Source organism: Protopterus annectens, chromosome 3.part0, assembly GCF_019279795.1.
Source record: "Protopterus annectens isolate FY-2018-M chromosome 3.part0, PAN1.0, whole genome shotgun sequence".
NCBI lineage: Eukaryota > Metazoa > Chordata > Ceratodontiformes > Protopteridae > Protopterus > Protopterus annectens.
The window spans coordinates 593,514,432-593,529,015 of NC_056731.1; the positions used below are offsets into that span (position 1 = coordinate 593,514,432).

The 14,584-nt window shown below is 34.7% G+C and overlaps 1 protein-coding gene across 1 annotated transcript in view; it reads right to left on the minus strand.

Annotated features, from left to right (window-relative positions):
* Positions 1 to 14,584, minus strand: part of LOC122796483 (zinc-binding protein A33-like) — a 529,245-nt gene that overhangs the window by 325,555 nt on the left and 189,106 nt on the right. The gene's annotated exons all lie outside the window — the stretch shown is intronic.

Here is a 14,584-nt window from a genome sequence, read left to right on the forward strand (position 1 = left end):
AATTTAGGAGATGGAAATGTTTGTGAGGTAATATTTGAAAGCTTTAACTTGCTAGAAAAATTTAGAATTGAGACTAAAAATAAAGAAATATAATAGCACCATGGAAAGAATTTATTTCCGAGCTTGGGACTACAACTAAAAAAAGAGAATGACTGTGCAATTTGGGACCTTAGATGTGGATAAGCGTGAGTTAAAACTGATTTTTCTTTCATTATGAGTAAAGTACATGAATTAAAAAAATATATGCAATGAAATAAATGTATGGGCTGGGGGATGGAAGTGTGAGTAACCATAGATGCCAAGGATGGAAAAATTCAACCTATTTCAAAAACAGTAACTTTGAATGGTAAGAGAAGTTGTTAAGTATTGGGGCCAACCCTAAGCAAGTTATTACTGTGGGAATAAAAATCATTTAGTATAAGACTGTAAAAATGAAGGTGTGGCCAATAAGGTGTGAGAGGATATGCAGAAAAATCTGTTAGCCTTTTTGCAGAAACTGTAAAGAATTTTAACCTTACTTGTTTGACTGTCCCATATTATTAATGGAAAGAGTAGACGAAGACAAACAGTGGAAAATATTACTACAGATGATAATGAAAGAGAAGGTAATATGGGGAATGGAATACTGAAGAAATGTTAAACAATAAAGAGATAGTTGGAAAAGAAATAACATTTCAAAGCAATATTATTAATTTATGGGAATAGAACAGATTTGCAGTGTTAAAGTGAAGAGGAAGAAAAGGAGAAATAGAGACAGGAGAAGAACAAGATGGTAAAAAAATCAGTTATTGGGAGACTTAGGAGAAGGAAGAGAAAAATAAGATCTGGAAGAAAAACAAAAAATGAAAAGGGTGATATAGGAACTTTTGCATTAAATGTGATTAGCATTAGAAATGATAATAGGTTTGAGGTGGTGGAATGGTGTAAAAAATAAAAATCTGGATATTTTTTGTTTGCTAGATAACACCAGATTGTATGCAGAAAAGAAAGGTATAAGAATATAGGCAACTGGAGGAGGGGGATTATTTGGTTGGTAGGAAATGAGACATGTTCTGGAATAGAAATTCTTTCAAAAAACAAAGAAATAAAATATTAGAAGTAACAATAGAATGTCCAGGAAGGGTAGTGGCATGTGATCTGAGAATGTGACAAAACTGTACAGGATTATATATATATATATATATATATATATATATATATATATATATTAATATGATATCAAGAAAACAGGTGTTTGAAGATGTAAAACAATTTGTTAGTAAATATGTCAATAGTGATGGCAGGAGATTTTTAACTGTAAACAGAGGAAAGAAAAGGGAAAACAACATAGGATGTTAAGATGTTCAGGGACTTAAAATATGGAGGTTTCAAAATAGGAAAGAATAGAAAATGGGCATGTAAAAATTGGATTTTTTTTAAACTGAAACTGTTTAAAATAATATAATACAGTTTGTTTTAAAGACATGAAAGAAATAACAGGGGTAGTACAGATGGCAGCATTTTCAGGTCTTATAGCAGTATCAGCTAAAATAGAAGAAGACAGCAAGCTAATAAATGAGGGGAAAAGAATAAATAGATTTACTGCAGAGTTTAAAAAGGAGGAAGAAATTATAAGAGAGAAGGCCATATGATATTTCCATCGTATTTCTATGAGATAATTTTATAAAAATTGGTCACAATACTGAGTAGTGTACATAAAGAAGTAAAAAATATATTTACAAGTGGAAAGAAAAAGAAAAACAATGAGAATAAGGACATTTTACAGAATTATAAGACAATACTAGAGAAAGTAAGTGGCAATATAAGGGGAAATAGAAAAATAGATCTGTGAAAAGAATAGAGAAAAAGTAAAAATGATGTTATACAGATGAAGATTTTTTTCTGAAAGGAAAGAAAGATGAAGTTTCCCCTTATTTAGGAAAAGTAAATGTGAGTGAAGGAAGGAAGAATGTGATCTTAGATAGCAAAAAATACAAACAAGAAAATGTCACAGAGGTAGCAAAAAATGTTGTAGTAAAATGTACGAAAAAGAGGAAATGGAAGGAGACTGGAAAGTGAAAAAATCTGAAAAAGTAAGGATTTTTTTAGAAAATAATATATCAATAGAAGAAATACAGAATTTAATGTCAGTCTGAATGTATCAGCAACAGTATTGGGTGGTATAAGTTATCAGTATTTAAGTAAATGAATAAAGCTGAAAGAGAAGTTTGTTTAAAAATATTAAATAAATGGCTAAAGAAAGGTATAAATAAAGAAGGTGTATGTAGTAGAAAACTATAAATTCTTGCCAGGGATAGCTCCCACATCCCTCTTAGATATGGGCAGTCATTACTAAATACAATCTTGGGCATTGACAAGATTTTCTCTTGTAAAACATTGGGTGTAAATGACTAGGCTTAGAATGAGCCTTGGATCAATAGCCTAGTAACCACCTATGAACCTCTGAAAATTTACATGGAAAAAAGATGAAAGAAAAGATATAAAAATGGTGGCCTATAACACTAGGAAATACTGACTATAAAATATTTATGGAAATGCTACAAAAAGGATGGAGAAAGTTTTGGCATGAGATAGTTGGAGAAGGGATTTGTGGTATAAAAGAAAGAGAGGTGAAAGCAATGTTGATTATAGTGAAAGTAGTAGTAGAAATGACACTGACAGAAAATAAAGGAAGACTGATAGCATGAGACATAGCTGAAGCATATATTAAAGTGAGCCATGGAGCAATGTGGCAGATTTTAGAGGCATATGTCATATGATAAAAAATTAATGTAATAAAGAATTGTTATGGAAATTCTTGGGTACAAGTTATAAATGAATGGATAGGAAAATAACTATTAAGAGAGAAGTGAAACTGGGATGCTTACTGAGTATTTGGTTATTTATATTAGTAATGAAAGCAGTAGTACAGATATGCACATATGAAATGAGAGAGATAGAAGGAAATTTTATATTATGAATACGTATGACATGTGGATGATTTAGTTCTAATAGCAAAACATGAAATGAATAAGTGAGGTTATAAAACATATTAAAAAGCTGTAAAAATGAGGGGAGATAAAAAATAATACATGAACTATTTCACAAGAAGGGAAGTAAAGATTTTGGGAGTGACATTTATTTTTTATTGAGTCTGATAATAAAAAAGAACTAGTGCATTTAGCATCTGTGCATTTATCTTGGATAATGAGAGAGGTAAAAGAAAGACAAAAAGAAATTATATAGCTTTTCTCCCCGGGCCTCCACTGAAAAATGGGCCCTCGAGCCCAGTGGACTTCCCCAGTTATCAAACTGGAAATAAATAAATATAAAAATATATTGGAAGAAAAAATAGGGAAAAAAAAGAGCAACAGGATAGAAGAAAAAGAATATGGCAAAAAATGAAATTATGGAAGTTAAAAGTTAGTGAGGTTGATCAGAAAATAAAACAATGCTATCTGATTTTTGAATGTGTGTGTGTGTGTGTGTGTGTGTGTGTGTGTGTGTGTTTATACACTCAGAAGTGGAATTAAAAGAAAAAAGCATATAAAAGACAGAAGAAAATGCTTTGAAAGTTTTTATTAAAAAGAGGATTTTTTGTAGAGAATTTTATTCAACAAGTTCCCATATGGTGATAAAGGAAAGATTTGTTGACTATAGTGAAAAAGAACCGACAAAGCATCATTTTTGACTGCAAAAATAAAAAATTGGGGGAAAAGTTTAAAAACTAATATAGATAAGAAGGGTTTAAATGTATAACTGAGGTTATGTGAATATTATATGGAAAGTATGATAAAGTAAAGAAATGTAAATCTGATAAATGGGATAAAGTACTGTTTGTGATAATATGGTTGCTGTGAGTCATAGGGAACCCTCAAGCACAGCTGAAACAAAGTGATGGAATGCTGAAAACCTCAAGATCACTCAAGAAATTCATCATCCATTTTTTTTCCTCATTTTTTACATGGAGTCAGGGTACCATCTGTCTCAGTTCTCTTCTGTCACAGATCTTCTCTCATACAACCCATCCAGCTGTTCACTTGATTCACTCCTTTCCTCTTGCCTTCTTCATGTCTCTCTCAAAACTTCTTCAACAAATTGGCTTCTGCTTTTTCCTGCACATGTGAATGAACCACCATAATCTGTTCTCTGATTTTCTGGACTGGGAGCTACTTTGGCTTCTGCTCTGATGTCATTATTTCTTCTTCTGCCCCATAGAGTACACCCCACAACTTATCTTAGGTCCAGGTCCTTCATCTCCATTATCTCTAGCTTCTTCAACTGCCAATAATTCTGTACTACAGTACAGTAGTACTGGTCATATCACTGTTTTATTTTTCAGTTTCCTTTGCATTCTTCAGTCAGACACTACCCTGACCCTCAGGGCCAATTGACTGCAGCCCCTTTGTTCTAACTTTGATCTCCTCATTCAAAGCCTCCCTTCTCCTCAACCACCCCCCAGATATTTGAAGCTGTTAATGTTCCAGGTTTTATCTCAGTTTTTAGCTTCTTCTGATTTCCATTCAATTTCTACCATGACAGCAGTCTCTTCTGTTCTCACTTTCATCCCATGTGACTTTAGATTTGCATTCCATTCCCCTGTCAGTTGCTAATTCCTGTTCAGAGTCTGCCTGCAATGCCACATTGTCTGTATATAGCAAGCTTTGTTGATCTGTCCCCTCTGACCAATTTGCTAATGTAGTCCATTGATAGTATTAACAGTAGTGGGCTCATAGTGAATCCTGATGATAACCCACTCTCAATGGCAGCCCCTCTGCAAGTCTAAACAGTGCTGTACTAGTGTCACCCAAGAAAATGATGGAGCCAAATTCAAGAAAGGTCAACAATTCTAAGCCTTCAAACATCTCTACTCCTCATATACATGAAATAAAATACATGAGACTAAAATCCCATGTCAGATCCAAGGATGTCAACCTGCCAGTTTGTATAATTTAATGGTTTATGAAAGGGTACCCTCACCAAAGCTCTCATGAAATGCGTCTTATATAGGGGAAACAATATCCAAAGCATAACGATAGTGATCTCATTATACACATGCCATTCTCCAAAGTATACAGAAAATTCCAAAACTTTAATCCGCATGCCACTAAAGAAATGAATGGGTCTAATCAGAGATGCATCATCTTGGTTGGCTGAAAATATAAAATATGAAATGGTCATGCATGGGGGACCTTAGCAGGATTGTATCAGGGATTGGATGCTATTCCCTAATTTAATAAACATTAGCTTTGAGCATCTACCGATATGGCAACCTATTGTTACTCTACATACACACTTCATAGGAATAGCAAGATGCCTTCTACTCGTAAATCCTTACAAATAAGGAAGTCAGAGGGCTGTGATGAAAAAGACATTGTCAGGATAAAGGAAAATGACCAGTGAAGTAAAAGTTGTTAATCAGTGTATAGAAACTGAAGAGTTTGAACTCGGTGTCTTTACACTCATGCAGGTGAAGGGCAACGCAGTCATACAAATTCATGCTTTCATTAGGATTTAGTAAATTACATCCAATTTCTTTTCATTCTGGAATAAGTGCACAGGAAAGAATTATTCCCAAATGGAACTCCATTTACAACACTTGCATTAAACGTATTCTGTTCATCAATGTTTAGGACAGGTTTGGAGGTAGTCATAATGCTTGCCATACCCCTGTTTGAATGCATGTATTTTGTATATCTGACAGTAGATACTTAAGTATCTTAGAGGCACTTTTTCCTGACACACATTGTAAGGTGTGCCCTTTGGCACGAAATTGGGAAAAACTTCATTTCCAATGATAGGTTTGATAGTGAATTGTATAGGGTAATGTACATAGTGGGATGTGCGTGTACCAACTCCAGATGGTATGTGGGTCAGACAAAATGGAAAGTTAAAATCCATATACTGGAACATTTGGGTGATATTAGAAATAGGAATTTCAAAAGTCCTGTAGCTGAACATTTTTAGAAGATTCACCAAGGTCTTGACAATTTTGTTCTCCTTTAGTGTGTTGCTGCTAAGGGGGGAGGTGATTTTGGTCAGAAATTGAATGTATTAGAAAACAAAATTATTTCAAATTTTAGAACTATGTTCCCTAGGGGTTTAAATCTTGACATATATGTTTGTCCATGAACAGGTATTTAAATATCAAGACTATTCTTACTTATTTTAAATGTATTTAATTAAAAGAAGTCAGTTAAAACTGAAATGTTAAATTGTTTAATTGAATAATTGATTGATGTATGGGCATCCTACCTGTATTTAGGACACATTGTTTAACTGATGAACTATCCTGAGAAGGCGAATAGCCAAGGTACCAGATCAGTATTAAACTGGTGGCGATTTTGAACAGCTTAGCGTCTTTTGTTTTTTTTATTTATTTGTTTGTTGGCGGTTTGATGGGAAAGGAATAAGGTCACTGGCTTTTTGTGGACACCTCATTCTTGGGTTCATGGGATACTGGGCTTCTGAGTTGCTGTTCTTCAGATGGAACATTAAGTTAAATCTGCAGCTGCTTAACCTCTAGGTAATACAGGTGGATTTCAAGGATCCCATTGATCTTACTGAAAGAAGGGTAGGGAAGATTTATTGAACAACATCATTTCCTTTTACAAATAAGTTTTTATTTTTTGCATAAAACATGCATCCTTTTTAACTATTTTAAATGTCTTAAAAATAATATTTGTGCAAAAAATGTGCACACAAATAATTCTTGCCAGGAATTCATAAAAGTTACCGTACAGTAAGTGCTGCAGGGTTGATGGTCAGGTAGTGTTAAGGTGTGTGGGAATGTGTATACAGTACATGCATTTGTGGGTGAGTGGATCCTTGAATGCAGTCAGGTGGGAAGAGGGCTATGAATGTGTGTGTATGGAATGAATGTATGAACAGTATTTAAAACCTAAAGTTAATTGGGGGGAACAAATAGACCCCAGGGAATAACTCTAAAGATGTGGGATGAGGGGATCACAAGACATAAGGGAAAGCTCTGAAGATGTTGAGTGATTGGTTGCATTGGCTCACCAGGCATACTCAGTATAGCATGTTTTAAAGGCAATAAGAAGGACACAGAGGTTAGACTACCAATACTGTGACTGGATATACTGTGACTAATTAATAAGATGCGGAGAGGGAGAAATTAAAAAAGTCTCCCCTCAAAAGCTTCAAACCCTGCACCCTTGCCACAGGAAACATTTATTTTATTTATTTATTTTACATTTGTTGACTGGGCTAGTCTAACTGGATATATGTCCATTTTTAGTAGCGGCCCGGGGAGATAAGCTCCAAGACATGATAAAATACAAATACAAGTACAAACAACAAAAAGCAAATATTGTAATAAAAATAGCAAATATAATAAAAATATAATAAAAATAATCAAACAACGGTAATGTGCAGTAAAGCATAGAGGTTAGCATAGGGTGTGCAAAGAGGGCAAGAGTCATAAACAGTGCAAATTGAAGGTACATGGACATCATACAGGTAAAGAAAGGAAGTTAGTTGTGTAAGGATCTACTTAAAAAAAGGTATGTAAAGAGGAGAGAAACAGTGTAAAAAAGGGAGACATGAGAAAAATATAAGAAGAAGGAAGATGTAACAGCAAAGGATAGGCAAGGTCAAGTTTGAAGAGATAGTTATCTAGTCTAGTTTGGTACAGTGGCATAGCCAGTATGATTTGAGGTAAAGTTTAAGTCCGTTTTTGAAGAGTGATAAGGAGGTGAGTGAGGAGAGGTCATTAGGGAGAAGATTCCAGGATTTACCTACAGTATTAGAGAAGAGAGGATCCCCAGCCCTGTTATTAGAGATTCCAGGATTTACCTATAGTATTAGAGAAGAGAGAATCCCCAGCCCTGTTATTAGAGATTCCAGGATTTACCTACAGTATTAGAGAAGACAGAATCCCCAGCCCTGTTATTACAGATTCCAGGATTTACCTACAGTATTAGAGAAGAGAGAATCCCCAGCCCTGTTATTAGAGATTCCAGGATTTACCTACAGTATTAGAAAAGAGAGAATCCCCAGCCCTGTTATTAGAGATTCCAGGATTTACCTACAGTATTAGAGAAGAGAGAATCCCCAGCCCTGTTATTAGAGATTCCAGGATTTACCTACAGTATTAGAGAAGAGAGAATCCCCAGCCCTGTTATTAGAGATTCCAGGATTTACCTACAGTATTAAAGAAGAGAGAATCCCCAGCCCTGTTATTAGATTTAGAGGTGTGTACAAAAAGTTTATGCGATGAGCGTAAGGACTTCAGATTTTTATAGGGGGTGATAAGGCTAGATAAAATAAGGAGTATTAGAAGGTTTGTAACGAATGTTGTGGGCAATGGTTAGTTGGTGAAATTTAATCAGGTGTTGTAGTTCTAACCATCCTAGCTGATTTAGATTTATACAATGGTGGGTTCTAATTGGGTTTCCTGTTGCAAATCTTGCAATGTTATTATAGAACAATTCCAATTTGCTGAAGTTTGTCTTGGATAGATTAGTAAAAATTGGAGAGGCATAAAGGACTGTATTGATCAAATAAGTGTGAGCTATAGTAGTTTTGGCAGTAGGAGAAAGGAAGCATTTAATCCTATAGAGAGTGCCAATTTTTTTGTTGACAGTCTTTATAGCATTGTTGATGTAGATGTCGAAGTTCAGATTATTGTTGATGGTGACCCCTAGTAGTTTGGTGGTGGAGTCTGGAGATATTATAGTACCATTGGTGGATGTCACAGAGAAATGAAGAGGAGAGGACTTTTGAGTAGGAGTGAAGAGGAGGAGTTTGGTTTTCTTTGAGTTCAAAAGAAGGCAACGCTGAGTGAACCACTGTTCAACTATGTTGAATACCTTCTGGGTGAGAGAGTGAAGGCCTTGGGAGGATGTAGCTGAGCATAATAGTGTGGAGTCATCAGCATATTGTATGCAAGTGGCTTGAGGGATAGCTAGATGAAGTTCATTTATAAATATGGAGAAGTCCTAGTATGGACCCCTGAGGGACACCTAAGGTAATGAATAGATGGGTGGATAGAGTGTTATGCCATAGTACTGCTTGCTGTCATTTGTCAAGGTAGGATTGGAACCATTTTATGGAAAGTGGGTCTAATGACAGAGATTTTAGTATGTTTATGAGAATCTGGTGGTTTACCATGTCAAATGCTTTAGACAGGTCAATAAATAGAGCAGAAGAAAGTATATTCAGGTTTCATTGCTTGTTAATGTAATCAGTAAAGGAAAGGTGGGCAGTGGTAGTGCTGTGTGAGGGTCTGAAGCCATGATGACAGTTGGAAAGTAATTTTTTTTCAATTAAGTGGTGGAGTAATTGCCTGTGGATACACTTCTCCATAATCTTAGCTAAAGGAGAGTATAGGGCAATAGTTTGATAGCTCAGTGGAGTGTCCACCTTTATGCAGGGAGATAACATGGGAGACTTTCCATAAGGTGGGGATGTGACCTTCACGTATAGTTCTATTGATCAGTATGGAAATAGGGTAGGCAATAGCCTTGGATGATAACTGTAGAAATTCAGAGGGCAGTAGGTCTGCAGAAGGAGAGCATGGTTTTAGTTTATGTTTATTCAAAAGGTTTTGAATAAGTGTGGTTGGGACAGGTCTGAACTGAAAAGGAGGGGGTGGGGTTGAGGTGTGTGAAGGTATTAGGTGATAGTTGACTAGCTAGTGTTTGGATAGCATCTGTAAAGAAGGTATTAGCTGCATGGATGGGGTTTTTCTGGTCTGTATTTTGAGGGTTTGGTGTAGTGGATTGACCTGGGTGGAGTAACTGCTTAATGCTAGCCCAGAATTTTTGTGGGTTGTTGTGATTAGGTTGTTGAAATTGTAAGTAGTAATTTTGTTTATCAGACAGTATGGCCTTCTTAGTGTCATTTCTAAGTTGTCTAAAGGTTTGTTGGTCTACAGGGTTTTTAGTCATTCTCCATTTGGCCCAATATTTATTTCCGAGATGAACATCAGCATTAACCCACTACACTAACTGTTGATTTACTGAATCAATGTTTTTTTAACCATATAATGAGGGTCTAAGGTATTATTCAATGACAGCTGTGACTTAGGGAACAGAACGCAAACCTCTCAGTTTCATAGCACAAAAAACCTACAGGAAAAGCCCAAATTAATGGTGGGACAAAGACATACAAACATGGATGAATTTTAAATATTCCTTTTTTAAACTTAAATTGCAGCTAGAATAACAGTGTTTGCACTAGCACACATTTACTGAAGAGTATGAAGGGTGAACATCAATTTCTCTCATTGGCTGACTATAATCTTCTATGATTTACCAGGGCAGGTAAAAGGAAACAAGGGTTCTTCTAAGCACTCACTTTCCTTCTCATGAATCTATTATACAATCATCCAAGAGGCTTAATGCTGGATGATTTTAATGCCTGGTGGAAAAGTCAACTGAAGTATTAATGGAACTTATTCATATTGTGAAGAATTTTAGCTTTACTCGGGTTTGTTTCCACTGCATATACACACACAGGACTTGTAACAGCCTACACTACCTGCCACATAACTGAAGATAGAATTTGTTGCTTGAGCAGACCATTACCTTTTCACTTCAAATCAAAATTTCCCCTGAATTCACTGAGTGATATTGAATTATTCCATTATAGGGATATAAGCAATACTGCAATTAGCAACTTGACATACTTCTAGAAACAAGTGTAGAAAGATGTAATTCACTAGCTACAGACTATAACAGGGTCGTAGCTGGAGCAATGGACCACATCACTCCAGAAAATGTACACACCCAATACCTGTCATACTGAGTGTGCACTGGTTGAATCATGAACTCTGAAAGCTGTATAAACACAAGTACAGGGTCATAAGGAGATGGATGGTGGTGATCATGCCTGGTCAAGGCAACTTTAGTTGGAATACCAGATGCATTACAAATAATTTATAAATTGTATACAAGACAATATTCTTGTCCAGTGAGTTCTCTACTGCATCAAATCAACCAGCTGTGCTTTTTGGATGTAAAATGGCTATGCAGTCTAGCCTGGCAGACTATCCAAGAAGGCTTCCAACAGCTTCATGATGGGATGAAGGTTGGGTACTCTTTCTGCTAGGATGTGGCCATGCTTTATTATGGAGTTTTAAATAATGACTGCCCAGAATTTTAGTAGGCAGAGTTCAATTATGTCACCTATGACAAAGTCAAGAAAGTCACTCTGTGTGTATGTCCTACAGATTGATGGTTGGACACTAGATGTACCACACTAGATAAATCATAAACAAAAAAACAAACTGTATGAAGAATAGTCCAGTAGCACAAACACAAGAGCAGACAACTGACCATAAATTCCACTGTTTATTTAAAGAAAAAATGGTAAGCGCTTTCAGCTGTGTTACCCCAGCCTTCATCAGACAAAGTTAAAATGCTGCTTGTACCAATTTTATAATGCTACCAATACAACAATTATTCAATAAACCAATTCATTGTTCAAATACTAATTAAATCAAGTACTGATGTGATATATATAAACAAACACATAAATACTTCCTTTTTACATAAAAAATGTATATATATATATATATATATATATATATATATATATATATATATATAATATGACTGTAATATCAATATACACCATGAACTAATATGATGATTTGATTTTATTTTTGTGTTCCTACCCTTACGTGATGTAAATATAAATATGGTAATATCCAAAATAAGTAAATAATATATATGCATTTAAAAACATGTTATAAATATTTATTTTAAAAAATACATATGATATAAGCATACATTTTAAAACCCATATTGAATAAAAATACCTTCATGAGTGTATAATGAATGATATGTAATTTACTGTAAAACATATTAAAAATATAATAAATATTAAAAATGTTATTTAACCACATATGGGAAATGTACCTGTATTTACCTATTAAGAGCTCTTAATTTTAAAATGCTAGTGATAGAAATAGAATCATTTAAACCTGGGAATACTGTGGCATTTAAAAATACTTGCCACCAGTATTCTTTTGACTCTAATATGATCTTCCAGGGACCTAATCTGGGTGAAGAAATGACTTGTTCCAATACTAGAAACTTTAAATTATGTGTTGAATATTGCATTATGTGTCTGTATAATGCATTATTTTCTGAATGCCTACTGATGTCATAAAGATGCTCATAAATACGCTGCTTTAATTTTCGTTCAGTCTTACCTAGATAATAGGCTGAACATTGTGTACATAAGGCTGCGTACACTACCCCAGAGGTATTACAGTTGTATCTTCCTTTTACTTGTATACAGACACTATTTATGCATACCTGCTCGGTTTCCATAATGTGTGAGCAATACCTACACATGTTACATTTTCTCATAGAGCCTGTGTGATTTCTCTGTGAGTTTGAAACAGTATTACACCAATCCTTTAAATTGCTATCTCTTTTATATATAATAGAAGGATGTGCCCCTAATAGATTTACCAATGGTACATCCCCTTTTATAAAAAAAACAATTTTTTATAATAAGCTGCTTTATGAGCTCCGAATCCTACGTGTAAGTGGTAATGAAAGATGTATTAGCCTTGTTGAAATTTACCTTATTGAAATTACCCATATTACAATGTGGGTCACCACCAGAACTATTGTTGCTCTCCATCGTTTCTGATAACTGTTCAATAGTATGTTGCTCTGTGGAATGTGAAATAATAAAATCAGCTCCTTCCAATAATAGTCTATAAAAAACACTTTCCCTCTTAATAACCACTTCATGCAATATAGTTCGAACAAATTGCTCTGGATATTCCCTATTTTTAAACATACTAACTATATACTGACATTCATTGATGAACTCATCATAATCAGAGACCATACGTGCTGCTCGCACTAACTGTCCCTTCAATACAGCCTTTTTTACATGCTGAGGGTGATGACTTTGAAAATGCAAGAATTTATTAGAATATGTTTTTTTACGATGTATATTGGATTTTAATTTATTTTTCACCCAATCTTTTTGCAAGAGTACATCCAGATATGCTATTCTATTACTATCCAACTCATATGTAAAAACCAAAAAATCAGTAGTAGAATTTATATAGTTTATGAATTGTTCAACTAACTCTATGGGTCCTTTCCAGAGGAGAAATAAATCATCCAGAAATCGACTGTATAATCGTATATATTGCATGAACTCAGATGGGAACAAAAATCTATGCTCCCACACCGCCATGATGACATTTGTGTATAAAGTACCTATGGGGGAGCCCATCGCCACCCCCTTAATTTGATTAAAATAGTATCCATCATGGTAAATGTAATTGTTAGATAAAACAAGTTCCAAAAGATCAACAAGTGCATTGAGTTCATCCTGAGGTATACGTAAAATTTCAAAAAAGAAATCAGTGAACCAACCAATACCCAATTGTTGTGGTATGCAAGTGAATAGATCCTTAACATCCACTGTAATAAATATCACTTCATCTATTTTATCAATGGGTAAACTGTTAACCTTAGTAAGAAAATCCCATGAATCACGATAAATATATTGTAAGCTTTTTATCTTTTCTTTTAACTTCATATCAATGTATTTTGCTATATAATAAGTTTTGGAGCCAGTACCATCCACTATGGGACGCATAGGTGGATGCTGCACATTCTTATGTAGCTTGGGTACTCCAAACATTACAGGAATCTTGGGATTTTTTACTTGCATGTAATAATATGCTTCATTTGTAATCTGCCCCTGCCATAACATATCCTCAAGTGTGTAATCAATTCTAGAATATGAAATATTTATCTCATTAATAGATGCTTCAGAATATGCTTCATCATACAAAATATTCAATAATTTTTGATTATAGTCATGTACATTCATAATCACAAGTCCACCCCCTTTGTCAGGTTGCATAATACGCACATCATTAGTGGCTTTTAGTTCACTTAAAATGTCTTGTTGTGCCCTTGAAAAGTTATTAAAATAATTACATTGTCATTTCTTTTGCTGCAACAAGTGCCTAAAATCTAGCTCACATATTTCTTCGAACAGTTTTATTCTGCTATGTAATGGTGGATTTTTTTACACTAGGAATATACATGGAACTGATTTCCATCCCAGGCGCTTCTTGGTGCAAAACTGCTAAATTCAATTTTCTCGTGAACAACTTGAGTTCAGTTAATAAGTCTTGGTTTATTGAATAATTATTGTATTGGTAGCATTATAAAATTGGTACAAGCAGCATTTTAACTTTGTCTGATGAAGGCTGGGGTAACACAGCCGAAAGCGCTTACCATTTTTTCATTTAAATAAACAGTGGAATGTACGGTCAGTTGTCTGCTCTTGTGTTTGTGCTACTGGACTATTTTACACACTAGAAAAATCTTGTAAAACCACTTGGTCCAGTGATTTAGCAGACTGAGTATTTGTCTATTAAGATAAGGCATTTTCTATGTATTATTAAGGAGGAATTATTAACTTACCCACCCAATAATATTAAAATAACCACTAGGGACACTAAATGATAAAGTGAGACAGACACTCGGAGAAAAAGTGAGGGAGAAGGGAGAACAGAGAGAGAGAGAGAAAGCAAGGGGGGCGGGGGTAAGACAGAGAGAGAGAGAGACAGACAGAGGCACAAAGCCCT